This window comes from Drosophila virilis, unplaced genomic scaffold (genome assembly GCF_030788295.1).
Source record: "Drosophila virilis strain 15010-1051.87 unplaced genomic scaffold, Dvir_AGI_RSII-ME tig00001750, whole genome shotgun sequence".
In the NCBI taxonomy this organism is placed as follows: Eukaryota; Metazoa; Arthropoda; class Insecta; order Diptera; family Drosophilidae; genus Drosophila; species Drosophila virilis.
Window position 1 is genome coordinate 182,784 of NW_027212857.1, and position 19,760 is coordinate 202,543.

General features: G+C 39.6%; 1 long non-coding RNA gene across 1 annotated transcript; it reads right to left on the bottom strand.

The window, feature by feature from the left end:
• Positions 1-521: 521 nt before the first annotated feature.
• Positions 522-1,092, bottom strand: LOC116650059 (uncharacterized). The gene is made up of 2 exons (XR_004303053.2): positions 1,025-1,092; positions 522-945 (listed from the first exon to the last, which is right to left on the bottom strand). It is a non-coding gene; the product is annotated as an uncharacterized lncRNA (long non-coding RNA).
• Between the last annotated feature and the right edge of the window lie 18,668 nt (positions 1,093-19,760).

Below are 19,760 nucleotides of genomic sequence, written 5' to 3' on the forward strand. Positions count from 1 at the left end.
TATTAGTATTGATGTATTTGACATACCGACGACATCGATATTGCCCGAAATTGGTAGCTTTCTTTATTATCGCCCACGCCGATATCTTTTGTCCTAGGTGCAGAGTATCGGTGTTAAGCCGGGCACACAACGGCGTTTAAATTATAGCGGCGTGGCAACGCCGGGCTTGCGATCCACGGCGCCAAAAGGGGCGATTGCTATTGGCTGCCCGATTCGCTCCCAAAGAGATAAAAGAGAGAATTGATCGCATCCCCTTGAAGATGTCCTTGGCCGTGATTCGAGCCGTTGACCCAAAAAAAAAAAATGCAGCTGTGCAGATGGGCAGCAACGGTAACCATATTTAACTGGATGCGTGTACCGAATTTCGGCACCTTTGATGTTGCTACCCAATGTAGAACAAGGAGAGTTCGACTTTGTCAGCGGTCAACAGCGGGCGTGCCGGTTCGAAGAAAAATTTGAAGTTGGATATTTTTTCTATGCCGGCCACAGAGCGTGCGCCCGCAAAGATCAAAAGATATACATTTATTCGCGACGGGCTTTCTTTATTATTTTATTGCAAAGAAAATTCATTTACTACTAACGTAGTGCAAAAAGAAACAGTACACAAGAACAATAATACAAAAAACAATAACACACCGTCGTGCGGCGTTTAAAACAATAAGAAAGGGGGTACTCCATTAGAACAGCCGCAGCCATTCGGTGGCACACAACGCCTGAATCCAGCGCCGGAGGACGCTGGCCAGATCAAGCCAGATATTCGCGGGCCAGATTTTCCAAACACGGCCAAGCATCGGCGTAACCATCACGACGGACGGGACTCCAACGACGAAGAGGCGGCCATAGGCGAGACCACGCCCATTTCATCACTGAGTGAGTCTGTTCCACGTCGGCCTTCCCTCGCCTAAGTGAAAGGCAGAGGCTAAAGCAGATCCATATTTGAGGCTCCTTGAAAGAGAACAGATATTTTTTTTTTTGAATTTTTAGCTCTAGTTTTTTTTGTAAATTAAATACATAATATACTCACCACTAGTCGCAATTAAGTAAATTTCCGAATGTGCGAACAGAAAGGAAGTGGCCCAAAGATTATTGCGTCTGCTAAGTTAATATAGAAATTAAAAATTAAGATTTTGGTCAACTTACACATGAGTGATACCAAAGACAATATAAACACTAAGATGAGTAACGCCATACAACAAAATGCTACTATGCAGCTTGATTTTTTGAAAATTGAGAACGAAAACGAAATCTGTAGCATTGCGCTCTCACAGCCGAGAGAACGAAAAGCTAAAAATAGAATTTGGTCTCAGCTTCGGCTCTGTGACGGCCGTGCAAGCAATTATGCTTGTATGCGTGTGAATATACATACATAACAGCATATTTGAATGTGTTGTTATCCACTGCTCTGACAAAGTCTCTGGCTGGCAAAGAAACAATTTTCTTAGTTTTTTAGCGCAGATCACGACCTACCCAAAATTTCTGTTGATATATAAATGCATTTTGTGTACTCCGTACAAACAAAATTGTATTTTTAAGTCGATGCAAATATTTATGTAATTTTTTATATTTGAAATTATTAATTAAATTATTATTTTTTCAAAGATACATTTAATAATTTTTTTTTTTTATTTTTGTTGTTCGAATTATAAAGAACAAAGTACGCAGGGAACACCGCGAGGAGACCATTATAATTATAATGGGGTCATAACTAAATATGACCTTCGGGTATTTTTTGCGGAGCCAACCTCAGTACACAAAATGCATTCATATATCAACACAAATTTGGGATAGGTCATGATCTGCGCTAGAAAACTAACAAAATTAATTTCTTGCCAGCTAAAGCCAGAGCAGTGAATATCAACACATACATACATACATACTTTAAAGTTCTTATGCATGTATAATTCACGCATACAACGAAAGGTGCACGCTCGCTATTGGCTGAGACAAGAACTTTTCTCGAGCATACACTGTCCAAAAAGAAAAGTGAAATCAAGCTATGTGTGCTATTTTCTTAATATAGTTATTGCGCAAGAAGGGCCTTGTGTAAAAATGATATAATTTCTTAAATTGTCCTGTAAAATTATTTGTTAATATCTAGGGTAATATATCATTTAACTAAAGCATGCATTTCATGAATAAAGCACAAGCACTTTGCGTCGATCGTAAGTTCTAAACTTTTTCGCTCAATGTACTTCGAAAACGAAGCGACGCAAAGCAGCATCGACCAGCTTTGCTGAAGGCAGGCTGGTGTCAGCATCAGCAAGCCGCGACTTCGGCATTCGTTCGTCTGGTCTTTAGAGAACGAACAACCAGTCGGCAGGCATGCCGTACGAAGCCTCAAAGACCAAATGAAAGGCCACGCTAGAAATTTTGCGTCGCATTCAAATGTATGGGCGTTACTCATCTTAGTGTTTATATTGTCTTTGGTGATACCCACCTTCGTATTATATAAATATATATATATTATGCACCTCAGGTGCAGGTGCAGAAGACTCCTCACTCCCTTACCGGCCCCACCCAGAAAGCTCTTTAGGCAGACAAGGCAACACAAGCGCTTTCGACGAACATAACGCCTTTCGTTGGAAACACATGTGTATACATGCATTTATTTAAGCGGGTACTTGCTCCCCATTGGTGCAATAATTACATCTAGCAATAAGTTTTGACCGTGTTTTCGTCTCATGTTCCGTATAAATGTATATGTAAAACAATGCATTTTGTACTAAATTTAAAATTTTAAAGATAAATATAATTTGTCATGAATATGAAATGATGCAACACGTTATAGGCACCTGTTGAAGGGAAGTTGAGAGAAGTATCCGTTTGCTTTAAGTGATGCGATACTCTGTAAAAAAAAAAAAAATGTAAATCTAAAATTGATATCCATTTCTCTAAATATAAGAATATACCAACTTATCGTACGCACCGTTTAAAATTCCCGAAATGTTCGCGTGTACTTATTTATAAATATCAGCTTGGAGATATCCTGCAGGGGAATAAGAAATAAGATTAAATAATAGCGATATGAAATGCAACTAATTATATACCCTTCCTGAATAGACAAATGTCAGGCTAAATTTGCATTGATGGGGAGAGTTGGATAACAGCCGGCACAGGCTGATGCAGGCCATCTAATGGCCAAATGTGGGAGTAGGTAATCGCCTCATGGTAGGGCGGGTACGCTGGGTCCGGAACCGAACCCGATCTGGAAGAGTAAAGTGGATTAAAAGTGTTTTCTTTCTTTGTAAATTTAGATTAACATCTCACCTTTGTTGTTTACATTTATATATCGTCACAGCTGTTTATGTTGTTCACCTGTTAGAAGTTCTGATTGTTTGGTGTTGTCGATTTGTGGTTCGCTTTGCAGTGTTGTGTAAGTCTGTTCTACATTAGGATTTCTGATTTTGGACCTCTACACACAGACACACAGATACAAATGTCTGTGAATGGGCTGATCATGGGCGCAAAAGAAAATGTCATTATTGACACGCGTCTGACGCGCGCCCTTCTTTTTAATGATTTTGAAGAATGAATGTTGACCCCTTATTACCTGCAGCAGTTCGTAGGGTCGAATGGGTCAACTTTTGGCAAGCACCTGCATATGGAGGTCAAGTGACTGATCCCCAAAATTATTAAAACTATAAATATATAATCGCTCTTTTTTTTTTATTTGGTATATTTTAATATTTTAAAGATTTTTATTTTTACTCAAATTTCATTCAAAATCATTAAAAAGAAGGGCGCGCGTCAGACGCGTGCCAATAATGATATTTTCTTTTGCGCCCATGATCAGCCCATTCACAGACATTTGTATGTGTGTGTCTGTGTGTAGAGGTCCAAAATCAGAAATCCTAAAATCTTCTTAAATTTGCATCGGGGACAGGCAGGCAGGCAAGCAACAGGCACACAAGCGCATAAATGCTTATATTCATATACAAAATATGCAAGTATGCGTGTATAGCGAGTCCAAAATATTCTAAATGCACACATGGCAACGCTTGGGTACCCTTACCAACGATAGCGAGCTAAAATGCAAGAATTTCGCATCGACGTGGCAAACCCTTTCTCTATTTCATATTAGCCGTGCCTTCAAAAGGGTAGAAATGCCTCAGCATTTGGGAAAAAATGAATTTGTGCGCAGTTTTGCTGGTCGGACAAATACACACACACACACATTGAAACGATCCCTAAACATAGAGAGAGCATTGAGAGCCGAGAGTAAGTGCGAGCGAGATAAAAGTTAACAGCGTTGCCGTTCTATCGCACAAATCATATGGAAGAGATTGCGCCAAGCACTTTCCTGTAGAGTAAGCGGTTCAAAAATACATCATATGTATATTTTACTCCCTTACTCGCGAGTTTGGACCAGATGCCACCGATACATTTTGTGTCTAATTCTGGTACTCATGTCTAGTCTATATGTTGGTTGGTTAGTGACTGTACGGAATGTGGGCCAGGAATGGGACTACACCCAGAGAAACCGATGAGCCAGCCGGCGCGGCCCATCGAGAAACAAGCAGTTCCGTAACAGTATATAAAATATTCCATATAAAAAGAAAATAAATTTAATGTTACCTTTCATTAAATTCAAAAATATATTCGCTCAAACTAATGTAAAATATAAAAATAAAGCAATTTCTTTTTAAAGAAAAACAAATTATTATAATGAATTTAAAAATTTTATATTTCTTAATCATTATTATTTTAAATTTATACATTTTTACAATTTCCTAAAGTTCAATCAATTTTTAAATTCATATTATTTTTAATCATTTTTATTGCATATAACAAAAATATACAAAACCAAAAAAGGTTATAGTTAACATTACGTTATTTTGTTAAAAAGGGAGATATAGTGTATTCATACATAACTCAGCTTGTAACACTTTGTTGCAAGTATAAACAAATAGAAAATATCAACCCAAGCGCATAGCATAAATATAATCGTATATAGGTATACACATACACATGCACATGCATATATGCGCTGCTGCGCACATGAGTAACATCACTAACCAAACAACATATGGGCTGGACATGGGTACAGGAAAGTAGGCACAAAAAGTATCGGAGGCATCTGGTTCAAACTCGCGAGTAAGGGAGATATACATATAGATATACAGATATACATATGACGTATTTTTGAGCCGCTTACTCTACAGGAAAGTGCTTGGCGCACTCTCTTCCATATGATATGCATGATAGAACGGCAACGCTGTTAATTTTTATCTCGCTCGCACTTACTCTCGGCTCTCAATTCTCTCTCTTTATGTTTAGGGATCGTTTAAGTGTGTGTGTGTGTATGTGTCCGACAAGCAAAACTGCGCACAAATTCAATTTTTCCCAAATGCTGAGGCATTTCTACCTTTTTGAAGGCACGGCTAATATGAAATAGAGAAAGGGTTTGCCACGTCGATGCGAAATTCTAGCATTTTTGCTCGTTATCGTTGGAAAGAGTACCTAAGCGTTGCCATGTGCATTTAGAATATTTTGGACTCGCTATTCACGCATACTTGCATATTTTGAATATGAATAGAAGCATTTATGCGCTTGTGTGCCTGTTGCTTGTCTGCCTGCCTGTCCCCGTTGCAAATTTAACAAGATTGGCACGCGTCTCACACGCGCCCTTCTTTTGGACGTCCTTCTTACCAATCTCTTCGATATCCTGGGTATTTGCCTTACTCTTCTTGGGCGGTGTGCTCCGTGGCTTGTTCGTAGGGCTGGCCCTAAGCCTTTTCGGGGTCCCTTTCTCTTCAATTTCCCTGCATGTTGCAGTGAGCTGAAGGGGTAGCCGGGGGCGTGCTCGCCAGGCATGATAGGCTAGCGACCGGGTCGGCGTGGCGTACTCCTTCATCCGCTTATCCACTTAGTGAAGCGGTGTTTTTTTTGTTTTGAGTCATCATTGTGAATATCAACTGCGCCTGCACGGCCAAGTGAATGGCGACATACGACAAGCGTACTACGAGGCCTGCCAAGGCTTTAGCGAGACGGGGGCAAGGCGAACATTAGCCGAGGAGCCATTTCGATAATGTGTCCGCTTGCTTGTTAAGGTCCTAGAATGCCCGACTCGTCAGCCCATGTCTACAGTTACTTAAGTGGGGCCCAGTGGGTCTTTTCCAGACTTTACTGGGCTCAGTGTGGGGGTGGAGTTGTGCTTGCTTGCAGTTGACGGGCGTGCTGCCAACTGTGGCGCTAATCGCTGCTGATTTGTAGCTCCAACGGTGGCCAATGGTTTCTCTTCGTTTAACAGATGGGAGTTTGACCGCCCCAACTCGGTCGCCAGCGCTGCTTTTTAGTACACCGCTATGCGGCAGGGGTTGGCTTGGTCGGATCTGTGACCTTCTGTACCATTTCTTGCCGCGAAACTGCAGTCGCATTGCGAATAATACGGGTAAGACTAAAGGAATGCAATATCTTTGATGTCTTCCTGTATAACCGCACAGGGTGGAATACTTTTGCGCGTGTTTGTTTTTTATGTTGACGCATGTACTTCACCTCAGGTTGACAGCTGTGTACAACCAACCAGCTTAGGATTGGATCATTATCACCCCGTCCAGGTGAGTGCGCGAACTCGCTCCAAGCTCAAATTCAATTGAAACAAAAACAAAAATGCTGTTAGTGCAGACGAGGTTAATGCAAATCACTTTGACCTCCCCACGTTAGCTGCCGTGAAATATAAGTTACTAACATTGTTTCTGTCGACGAAGTTTCGACACTGCAAAAGCATTGTAGCGGTCATCACCACCAAAGACGAACAGGTAGAGAATGTCAGCATTGAGTACAATCAAGCGTACAGGGCAGCACTTTAAAACATTTCAGGCGAGACTATTATTTCCTGAAAACGACCTCAATAGCCTACGTAATAGTGCTAAACTGTAGAGTGTCCACGAAGGGAAAATACGACTGGCTCCCAAAATAACAAGAACTTGGTGAAACACCTATGCCATCTCACACCGATGATCGACTCCATATCAATATATTTTCCACCGACAAAAAACTGTTCCTAACTTGCATTAACAAGTTCTCAAAATTTACCATAGGGCAACCGGTAGTATCCATGAAGATATCCGATATAATCATCCCTACCCTACAAATAGTGAACATTTTCCCAAACAGGAAAACAATCTACAGCGATAACGAGGCGTCATTCAATTCTGAGATACTAAAGAGTCAATTCAACATTGATTTGGTCAAAGCGCCCCCGCTCCATAGCTGCTTCAATGGGCAAGTGGAACGGTTTAACAGCACATTAATAGAGATTGCTAAATGCCTCAAGATCGATTAGTAGATATCCGATACAATGCAAGCAAATCTCAGAACTACTATTGAAGATAATAGAACCCTGCATTCAGTAACGAGACAGACATTTGGATATTATCCATGCAGCCTCAGACGAATTACGCCCAACTAACAGGGTCAAGATAGTAAAGGCACAACAAGACCAGATAGGCAGGTGCAACTCGGACAGACATTTTGATGTAGGCGAAACAATAAAGAGCAACAAGAGACTAGGTAACAAGCTATCTCCTTTATGTTCTGAAGAAAAGGTACAAGCTGGCTAAGGAACAACAGTTCTTATTAAGGGTAGGGTGGTCCATAAAGACAACCCTAGATAGTTACAAGTCCGCCAAACTAATGAAGCTAATTATCACAGGTTCATCGGGATAATTTGTACCCTGCTAACTGCGACGTAAGCTTGGATTACCAACTTTTCCAACGCAAACTACATTTCCATTCTCGACGGAAACATTTTTGTATGGAAACACTTTAGTCACGTAGGACACGCGAGTATCCGAAGTAGTTTCTTTAACATAGTAGATGACACCTAAAAAATATCCGAACTTTTCCATCAATCGCATATGAGAAAATGGTAAGAAATATATGTAGAACATATTGAAACACTTATGTCCGCTCTAACAATTCACTACAGAATGGCTATGAGCTTCGTTCTTTTAGCATAGCATAAAAAATTGTGGCTGGGACACCAGATGCTGCAGACTCTAAGAGAATAAAAACGACAGCAAGTCAGTTAATAGACTTAAACAATAGACTAGTGCTCATTAATATAGAAACGAAGAACAGATTAATAAACTCACAGACACAGTGAACAAAATAATCCAATCAACTCTTGCACACCCCATATTTATTTGAAGTACTTATGACTTGAAATAGGATGTTCATTACAGAAATTCACAATTTAATACTTATAATCACGCTTGCAAAATCAAATATTCTAAGCCCCACCATTTTCCATACAAACGCTTTAATTCCAAAACCAAATTTAGCTCGCGATACGTGCACTTTTGCTTTAGTAGTAACAAAGATAAATTTAAAAAAAAAATAGTGTCCTTGGCAGGGTTCTAACTCGCAACTAACCGCACTACTTGCCGCTGTCTCTACTCCCCGGTAGGCTCGAACAAGCGACAGACAACACCACTTTCCACCGCGTCTACTCAACAGCCACACCAATAATTGAGTTTTAGTGAGAAAGAAAACCAATTAAAATAGTAGGATAGAAAACAGTACAATCGCAATTATAATGCTGTTGATGTATACAAAACAGACGCGAATGAATGTATTTGTGTACATGCATACAGATATTCTTCGAATTTGCGCTGGTGCCGCAAACACATGTTTCTTAACCGATCTTTATGAAATTCTGAGGTATATCTATTGTACCATAGAATATTTGTGTATTCTTAAAAAAATTGCACTAAAATTGTAACTCACACTGGTGGGTAATTAAAGTTGGGCTATTAACTTGATTTATAGCTAAGAGGCAGTAGCGGGGAGGTGGCGCATACATACGGACGGACGGACAGACGAACAAACAGACGGACATGACTCGATCGACTCGTCTGTTGATGCTGATCCAAAATATATATACTTTATGGCGACATGCTTCCTTCTACCTGTTACATGCAAATACAATATACACTTTTTACCCATTTTCAATGAGTTCGGGGTATAAAAAAAAAAAGATTAAGTGTGTTTGTACATAATTGGGCGCAGCATTATACGCTTGAATGTCCAACGTTCCGTGTTCAATACTGCAAGGTAACACTGTACTTGCCAGTTTTACAGCGGCTGTTGTTTAAGACGTTATATTTAGTTCAAGCATTGTCGCTGATTTTGTACAGATGCTGTTGCGAAGCAGAAATTTGGGGCGGATGTTATTGCTGTTTCTTTCCGTTTCCTGTTGGGATCGAGTGGATAGACAACAACAATTTGCCTAACAATTAACTGTGAGCAAATATTATTGTGCTATTTGATTCTGTTGGTTATATAATATTTTTAAAGTGGAACTAAACAGGAAAACTGTAGCGAATTAAAAGGGTTTTCTTCTTATTACGTATCCGTACATCTACATTGTTCGGTAGTTCGTAAGCGACAGACAATGGTATACTTAAGAATAAGAATAAGCGCAAAGCAAAACAGATGTGACCAGGATTCAAATATTAGTTGTTGCCGAAAACTTATGCATATTTCAATACTCCTTTTCAACAATTATATACATGAGAACTTATGAATAACAATTAATTTCATAATTTAATTTAACATGTTTGTTCTTTTGCAAATTTTTAGATGGTACATCGGCAACCATATCATTAGTACATATATATTTAACATCTATTTCGTTCTTAGAATATAACTTTATGTACAATTGGATTTTTAGCTAAGCACTGTGCGCTTTGATTATCGCAATACAATAAAAAAGGCTTTGTTTCTATAAATCCCATTTCAATCAACAATTTTTAAGATATGTTGCTTCCCTTGCTGCGGTAGATAAGGTAATATATTCGGCTTCAGTAATGCTTAACGCCACCAAACTTTGTTTCTTCGATTCCCACCAAATCGTGCTGCTTCACCAATAAAGACATATCCACTATATGATTTACGACCTGCAGCATTGTTCGCCCAGTCTGCGCCGACGTATTCACAGATCCAACCAGTAACTTCGCTGCAACTTCATGCTCTTTGTGAGGGCTGGCATTTCTTTGTACCAGTTTCGCTACGGAATGTAATATGTCTGACCTGGTTGTTATGGCCAAATACATTAAAGAGCCTATCAATGACTTGTAGCTCTTTTCATTGATCATATTGCAGTTAACGTCATCACATTTGACTTGGTGACCTGCATCCAGTGGTATAGCTACAGGACTACACGTTGACATGCCCCAAGTATGTAGCATTTGTTCAACACACTGCTTATGGCCGATTGTTATGCTTCCAGTCTTCACTTTGCGCTGAATTTCTAAGCCCAAGAAATGATTGAGCTGGCCGCTATCAACAATGTCAAATTCACTGGCAATGGACGCTTTTATTTTCAACAACTCGTCTCTATTTGAGCTGGCAATTAAAATATCATCAATATAAACTGCAATTATATTAATTTTACGACTCGCTGACACATGGAGTAAGGCCCAGTTTTCTTGAGACTGCGTCCTGTCTACTGTTCCACTCTCTACCGTCCATAGTAAGTTTTTGTCAGCTTCAAGACTTTATCAGGTAATTCATCGCTCTCAAAACCCGTCCGGTTGTTTTATATAAAGTTCCTCTGGAAGTTCACTATTCAGGTAGGCAGTAGACACGTCCATCTGATGCACAAACAACTTATGTTCGACTGCCATTGCCATAATCATTTGTACAGACGAGTATCTCACAACTGGAGAGAACGTCTCAAGGAAATCAACGTCATACCGTTGCGCAGATCCTTTGGCAACTAATCTAGACTTGAAGCGCTCTACATAGCCTTCCTTGTCAACTTTTATGCCAAATACCCATTTGCAGCCTATCGCTGGCAAGTCCACAAGCTCCCAAGTCTTATTGGCTTCAAGTGCCCTTATCTCCTTCTGAATCGGTGCTGATCATTCTTGGCTAATTTCTGACTCATTTGCTTCACTAACATTTTCAGGAATGACGATTTCCTCTGCCTTCAGCATTTTCAGGCAATTATACTGCTTGCGGGGTCTACCTGGTTTTCCAGTTTTTATCTCTCATGGACGCCCTGGACCACGAGCTTCACAGTTTACGGGCGGTTCTGCATCATCACTTACTGCACTCCCATATTCGTCAGTATTTTCCCTTTCGTCAGTATTTTCCCTTTCAGTGTCTGTAGAACGTTCTCAGCCTCAGCCTGCTGATTTACTGTTGCACAATCATTAAACAGCACTGTTTTTTTTTTTTATCGCTTGCAGACCCACCAAAACAATTTTCTATAAAAATAACTTATCTGCTTTCGATAACTTTCTTCGACTCTGGACAGAATAGGCGATATGCTTTTGCTGCTATCGAATAGCCAACCATTACATATTCGATTCCCTTCGGACTAAACTTATTTCTGTGCCCTTTCTTTAAGACAATTGCTTTAGAGCCGAAAATCTAAAAATGGACACAGACGGTTTCTTGCAAGTCAAAACCTCAAATAGTGTTTTGTTAGCAAATGTCTTGGTTTCTGATCTGTTACGTAAGTATGCTGCAGTCCCTACTACCTCACTCCATAGTGTTTCAGCCCGAGTGTACTAGCATACTTCTTCTTCCAGTGTGCGATTCGCTCACTCAGCAGCTCCATTTTGCTGCGGAGTATACTGTCAGTTGTCTTTTAATTCCATGTTAAATTCATGACTAACATACTTGCGCTCGTTATCGCTATGAATTGTTTTTACTTTTTTGCCGTATTGTCTCTCGGCAAACACAACAATGTCTTATGTCAACAATGAATTTAAAAAATACACAACTGTTTATCGTGAGTAATCGTCAATAAATGTTGCAAAGTAGCGTGCACCCCCGGCATACGGTCTGCTTATTGGTCCACAAATGTCAGTGTGAATGAAGCTCAATAATTGAATCGCACGATTTTTAGGTGCTTATGGAAATGGTTTTACACTTATTTTACTCTTTGCACAGGTTTCACACAAGTCATTTTTTATTTCAAAATGTTTATTGATTGATTTTAAGCCATAGCCAGATTTAAGTGATATTGCCATTTCTATAAATCAATGTTGCTTGCATTAGAGAACATACACTGCTTCATTTTTATATCAATAGTGAACAAATCACCTCTCTTGCATGCTTTCAGTACATTCACATTATCGCTGTCTTTTATCACTGTCTGTCTTTATCAAAAGTAACTCTGTATCTTTTTCGACAGCTTTCGATACCGATATAAAATTTGCTTGCAACTCATTTACAAACACATTTTGCAGTTCAAGATAAAAATTTCCCAAAGTAATACACACAGTAACAATGCCGTCGGGATATATGGAATTTTCTCCGGCAACCAATATTTTCTCTTTGTTCTCTCTAATATCTACAAACCATGACCTATCACAACACATGTGAGCAGTGGCGCCACTATCCAGACACCACAATCGCAATAGATTTGTGCACTTGGTCAGCAAATTATCGTTATTGCAAGGTAACACTGTGCTTGTGAGTTGTGCAGCGGCTGTTGCCTGAGCCGTTATATATTTAGTTTAAGCATTGTCGCTGATTTTGTTCAGCTGCTATTGCTAAGCAGAATTGGAGCACAAGTCATTACCATTTTCCTTTCGGCATTAATCTGCTTCCCTGTTTTACTGGTTGAAACCGGATGTATAGTCATCACCATTTGTCTGCCAATTTTTTGGGATAAATTATTTTTTGAATTAAATTGTGCAAAATGTCCACTTTTAATGAAGAAAATGCTAAAGATGCCAAGTCTCGAAATTAATAGCGACTTTGAAAAAGCATGACAAAGTTCTAGGAGATATTAAGCGGTTAAGGACCGCGTTTGAAGAAAAAACAATTTCATTTGATTAGATACAATTTCAATGTCGATTGGAGTTAGTTGAAGGGTATATTGAAAAGATAATGGATATACAAGCTGACGTAAATATATTGAACCCTAGCAACGATTCTAGGGCAACAGTGTATTTCTACAAAAGCTTTATATTTATCCGCTATTAACAAAGCAGAACGTCTCAGTCATCACGATTTATCAGCGTCATTCAGTCGACATCATGCGTCGCAGTTCCCCAAAATGCGGTTGCCAAAGTTCGGTGGAAAGCATTCAGAATTTAAAAACTTTATTTATCATTTTGAAAGTCTGGTGCACATAAATTCCATACTGTCCAATGTCGAGAAATTTAACCATTTAATTTTTTGCTTGTCTGATGAGGCATTAGGAACAGTAAAGGCATTTCAAATCATAGACTGCAATTATAAAATGGCTTTAGCAAGTTTAAGAGCTGTTTATGACAACAAATGACTCATATTTTTGGTTACGATTTCTAAACTCTTTTAAATTCCTCATAAGCCACAAGTATTAGAGGTCTTATAGACACCATATCGGCATTAATACTCGTCTCTGCAGTCTCCAGGCGATAACAAGGATATTGTAAGTAAATGTAGCTACTGTTCACTTGTTTAGCGCTCTACCTGTTTATCAACACTATGGGATTGTGAAGCAACACAACTTGTGCATCGTTTAGCGCTCTACCTGTTCATCAACACTATGGGTTTGTGAAGCAACACAACTTGTGCATCAACCGTTTCAAACAGGGGCATACAGTAAAAAAAATTGGGGGATCGAAATGTCGAGTGTATTCAAAGCCACACCACACTGTTTTTCTAAGGTATGAGAGCGAGAATTTGCAAACGCAAGCATCTATTTCCGCCACAGATTCTCCACAGCAACAGGCTTATGTAAGTAATGTTCTTTGTCACAGTGGGAGCCATTGCTTCGAGCATCAAACACAAAGTCCACACATCGGTTCAATCGCGCTTGAGTTCTTATACTTTAGGGGTTGATTTTTGATCTTTTTCTCCGGCAACCAAAAAATATAGTGGTCGACATTACAACTAGAAATGAACAAATCGAAATTGTCACAATCGCACAGAGCCGCCCAGGAAAATACTAAGCAAATCCTTCGCGATTATTATTTTCCACAAATGACGAGTCAAATTTAATTGATGCGAACAATATGCAGGTAGTCATTATTACATAAACACAGGCACAAAAAATGAATAAACTCACCGACACGGTGAACGAAATAATTAAATCTAAAAGAAATGAATTATTTGACACACCGCATTTATGTAAAACACTATTAGGAAGCAATAGAATACTAATAAATCAAATATCGAACTTGATACTCACAATTACACTAGCCATAACGTGTAAAATAAATCCCACAATATTTGACCACGATGATTTGAAATCAATTATAAATGAGCACCCTCTCGAAATTCCCATAGTTAGCCTAACCGAAGCGTCTAAAATCAAGGTCCTCCAGTCCCAAAACATTGTCCATATATTAATAGCGTATTCTAGAGTCAATCTCATCTGCAAGAAAATCACCATCTTTCTGGTGGCACACCAACGCGTCACACCACTGCTACAAGATGATACCATAGCCGAATGCGACGATGACATTCTAGAGGTCAATGACTGCGTAACGACGACCAACGCCGCCGTCTGTAAATTGGCAGCAGAGGACACCTACGCATGAGCACTGCACGCCGGCAGCACAGCTCTTTGCAACACGCAGTAAGCCACCTAAAGCCCATCACACAAGTCGATTGAAATTGAAACAGCATCTAGCTGCCGAATAGTCAACTAGGGGCAAAACGAAACCAAGGCACGGGGCTAATAAGGTACAATAAGGTCATCGTTTTCGTGTTCTAAGGGTGATCAGAAAGCAGGTACCAAATGCAGCTATAGTTCAGTCGCTGATTATAGTCTCGCAAACTGTCAGTCGTTAAGCGCTCTACCTATTCATCAACGCTAAGGGTTTGTGAAGCAACACAACTTGTGCATCAACCGTTTCAAACAGTCGAGTATATTCAAAGCCACACCACACTGTTCTTCTAGTGGTAGCCACCTAAAGCCCATCACACAAGTCGATGACAGTATTATCATTCTCAACTAGAGTGGTGCCAAAGACAGCGCAGACGATGGTCCAGAGATTACTACAAACAGGACACACCTCGTCACCTTCCTCTCTTCAGCCACAATCAACGGCACAAAATATGTAAGCCAGCGCGATAGGTTAACCAGATCGCCGGGAGTGGCAGGGTCGCTTCTACTCAGCATCATCAGCCACTATCCAGTGCTAATCATGCCCCAACTGCAGAGGACGAACAACCACAATCTGCGCTTCATCACATAAGAATTGGATTGCAGCAGGTATCATCCTCAGTGTCGTTGGCATTGGATTTATCATCGTTTGGCAAATTGTAAAGAGAATGTAAGCATCGAAGGAAGTATAGAAAGCTATTAATATCTGTAAAACAACCGAGGACGGTCAAAAGTTTAAGCGGGGAGGTGTTAACACATAGGAATTGCAGAATACACTTTAGTTTATAAGAACGCAAGAATGTTGCGGTGCACTTTGCTAACATTGCGACATTCTGCTGACGCATAAGTTCAGTGCCCGGCCACTGCGGCCAGCAGCGGTAACCTGTAACTTGCACATGACGAAAGCGACAGTGTTGGCATATGCTGATTCGGCTTGCCGGATAAAGCAGCTGAGACTTATGCTCCTAGCCTTTGAGTTCAGATCCAATTCCCTGTTTCAATTCTAGTTTAATTCGTATCTGACTTTCAATAAATATACTTTCTCCGGCCTTGCCGCTATAACATACCTTCTTATTATTGATACAATCACTGAGCTACAAAGCCAGTAATAAAAGGGGAAAGTGAAGCTCCCAACGTAGTCAACACAAGAAGACTAGTTTCAATCTCCTCGCATATTGCGAGATACTGTGGACAGCGACCGACTGCGCTGGCCCACATACAAGCTAACACGCATTGCTAGGCATCCTCCAATAGCGCAGAACAGCAACTTCCTAATTGGCGCCCATCCAACACGAATCTACACCCTTAGAAAGGATTAAAAACTTATGTCTCGTACTACGAAAGTTCATTAAAAAATTTTTTAAATCATTGAAACCTGAAATTAAATCAAATTGCTGAATACAGCAAAAGTGTACTATGAATATATCAAGCCATTCTAAATAAAACAAAATCACAAATAAATATTTATATATGTGCTTCATACTTTAGCGGTCGCACCAATTAGTGCATTTCGCGGTAACATTAAAATTTCGTTGTAAAATAGTAGCGTATATGAGCTGGTTAGAAGCGATTAAAAATATTAAGGCAGAGTGCGACAGTGAAACAGACTAGGATCCAGAGGAAAGCGACTATCAAGGGATCATAGACTTTAGTAATAGCCACAAACAAAGCGAAATGAATGTAAATCAAGTACAAGAGGTACAAGAGAAGCATTGGCGCAGTAGGAACAGAGATTCCAGGCACTGTAAAGTGAGATGAGCGCTACAGTTAGTAATTTGTGCATTCCAACGGTAACAATCAGCAGAATAAAATAAGGGGCGCAGCTTAGGCAGTGCTAGTGTCTCACAATACAGTCCTAAATCTCGACGCAATCATAGCTAGGCTAGATTGCTCAAACGCAAATAAAACTTCGCTACGCCTTTTGCAGCAAAACCTCGAGATGGTTAGGCAAGGTGAATTAAGCCTCATGGAATATTATGATGAGGTCGAAAAAAAGTTAACCCTAGTTACAAATAAAATCGTAAAGTCACAAGAGGCAGAGTATGCTACATTGCTCAGCTGTGAAGTCAGAGTAGATGCACTCCACGACTTAATTTCTGGACTAAAAAAGTCCCTTAAGGCCATTGTTCTTCCGGCACAGCCAAAAGACTTAGCGTCTGCATTGGCACTAGCCAGAGAAGCCGAATCAAGCACAGAACGCAGTATGTTTTCGGCATCCTACGCCAAAAACATGGCAGAGAAAGAAAAGGCGAGGGAAGATAATAGAAATCGACCGCACGCCAAACAAGGCAAAAACAATATAGATGATCGTGGCGGTAAGAGGAACCCTCATTTCGTTAAAAGGCAGCAGGGCAAGAACAGCCCCAAGATAAGAAAAAACAAGTAAGAGGTTCTAGTCGGAAGCTCCCGACTAGGGGATACCCTGAACCCTCTTCTTCCAACATCAAATGCATATATAAATGCTATTTTAGAAGCTATATGTCAAGGTTGGTGACTCTAGCTCTTATTATTTAACAAAATTGCCCAAAAAACAGGATATCGATATCGATTTTATCGATTGCTTGGAGACGAAGTAAGTTATCGATTATCGGAAAAACACTTGAGCTGCGCCGGCCCTAGGAGCACATACATCTACAATTTCAAGTCTCTAGCTCTTATAGGTTCTGAGATCCTTGCGTTCATACATACGGACCTACGAACAGACAGACAGACGGAAATGGCTAGACCGACTCGCCTATTGGTGCTGATCAAGAATATATATACTCTATGGGGTCGGAGATGCTTCCTTTTGCCTGTTACATACATTTAGATTTTGCACAAATACAATATACCCTTATACCCATTTTGAATGGATTCAGGGTATAATAAAAGTTTTTTCAACCTCTAACGAGGCGTTGCCATATAATACCTCAGTCATTGCTACAATCCGCACTGTAGACAACGAGTAAATAAATAAATCGTAAATAACGAAATCAAGCAGTTACTTAAATATGGCATTATAAGACCATCCTAAACATAAGGGCAATACATTTTCAACCATTATCCAATTATCAAATAGCAGATTCACACGACTCTCACATAGCAGAATCAATTCTCACTATGCTTAAAAGAGAAGGCATGTAAGAACATATTGACAGAAGTATGTTCAAAATATTAATATATCTTAGCATTACAACTAATAATTTTTACAACCCAAAATTAAGATTGAAAGATGATGAACCAAGTTATATTTAAAACTATAGAGCTGTTCATTCACAGCAAGCTGAAATAGCTAAGCAAGTAACTGAACTTGTTAAAAACAAAATAGTAGAACCTTCTGTGTTTGAATATAATAGCCGGTTGCTATTAGTACCACAGAAATCTTTACCGGATTGAACGGAGAAAAGATGGCGTTTAGTGAAAGACTATCGCCAAATTAATAAAAAATTATTAGCTGATACATTTCCACTTCCAAAAATAGATGAATTAATTAGCCCGAACCAAATATTTCTTTTGCCTAGATCTAATGTCTGGATTCTATCAAAGAGAATTTGAAGAAAATTTAAGAATGCATTAGCTCCTATCGTTTTACACGATTAACTTACGGTTTAAAAATAGCGCCTAATTCCTTTCATTTTTTCCTATAGTAGGATGACTTAATTGTCATTGTTTGTTTTAAAGAGCATATGACCGAAAATCTCACAAGTGTTTTCGATCTATGCAGAAAAAAACATCAAGTTACATCCACACAAGTGGTCATTCTAAATGAAGGAGGTCATTTTTCTCGGACGCAAATACACCGATAAAAGTATATTGCCTGACAACACCAAATATAATGTTATTAGGAAATACCCAGTCCCTACGGACGCAGACAGCGATAGAAGATTTATTGCATTTTCTACCTATTTTAGACGTTTCATTAAAAATGTTGCCGATTATTCTCGTCACATAACAAGATGCATGCCTTTGAACATCTTAAAGTCCAATGTCGAGAAATAAAACCATTTAATTTTTTGCTTGTCTGAAGAGGCATTAGGAACAGTAAAGGCATTTCATAGACTGCAATTATGAAAAGGTTTTAGCAAGTTTAAGATTCGTCTCTGCAGTCTGCAGGCGATAACAACGATATTGTACGTGCAATGTTAACTCACTTGGCAATTTCAAAAGTAGACCAGGCAACAAAATCTCGATTCGAAACGCACGTTGACTATGCAAGTTTGCCATCTTGGTCAGATTGCGCTGCTAAATTGAAACAGCATCTAGCTGCCGAATAGTCAACTAGGGGCAAAACGAAACCAAGGCACGGGGCTAATAAGGTACATATAAGGTCATCGTTTTCGTGTTCTAAGGGTGATCAGAAAGCAGGTACCAAATGCAGCTATTCTTCAGTCGCTGATTATAGTCGCGCAAACTGTCTGTCGTTAAGCGCTCTACCTGTTCATTAACGCTTTGGGTTTGTGAAGCAACACAACTTCTGCATCAACCGTTTCAAACAGGGGTGTTTGGTCAAGTGCCCGGTAGAAATAACAGCGACGGCTGCATGCAGTAACAGCAGAAGACAATTAACATAATTACAGCTTAAGAGCAAATAATGTTTGCTCTTTGTAAGCTGCAGCCTACTCTCTTCATCGGCCCTTTGCCTCCTGCATCGACGCCCGCTGCTCATCGTTCTGAGCGGAGCTCAATTTCGTTCGTTTTGCATATAGCTTAGTTTTTCGTTTGATCTTTGACTGCCGAGCAATATTATAACATATCCTAAATTATAATTAGTGCCCTGTGCAGTAAATAAATACATTCGAATTAAAAAAATAAAACTTCGAATTTCGTTGCACACAAAGCAGTGCTAAATAATTAGTTGCAAAAAGGCTTATAACTACACAAGAGGCATACAGTAAAAAAATTGAAGGATCGAAATGTTGAGTGTATTCAAAGCCACACCACACTTCTTAGTGCCGAACAAGGAATCCTGTAATAAAGTTAAAAGGTACATTTTGGCATTTCCAGCCCGCGAGAGCGCTTTTAGATTCCGGATAAGATGCGTCATTGAAATTTGTCACAGTGTGGGCCACTGCTTCGAGCATCAAACACAAAGTCCATACATCGGTTCAATCGCGCTTGAATTCTTATACTTTTGGGGTTGATTTTTGATTTTTTTCCGGCAACCAAATTCTGGCACTGCAAAAATATAGTGGTCGACATTACAAATAAAAATGAACAAATC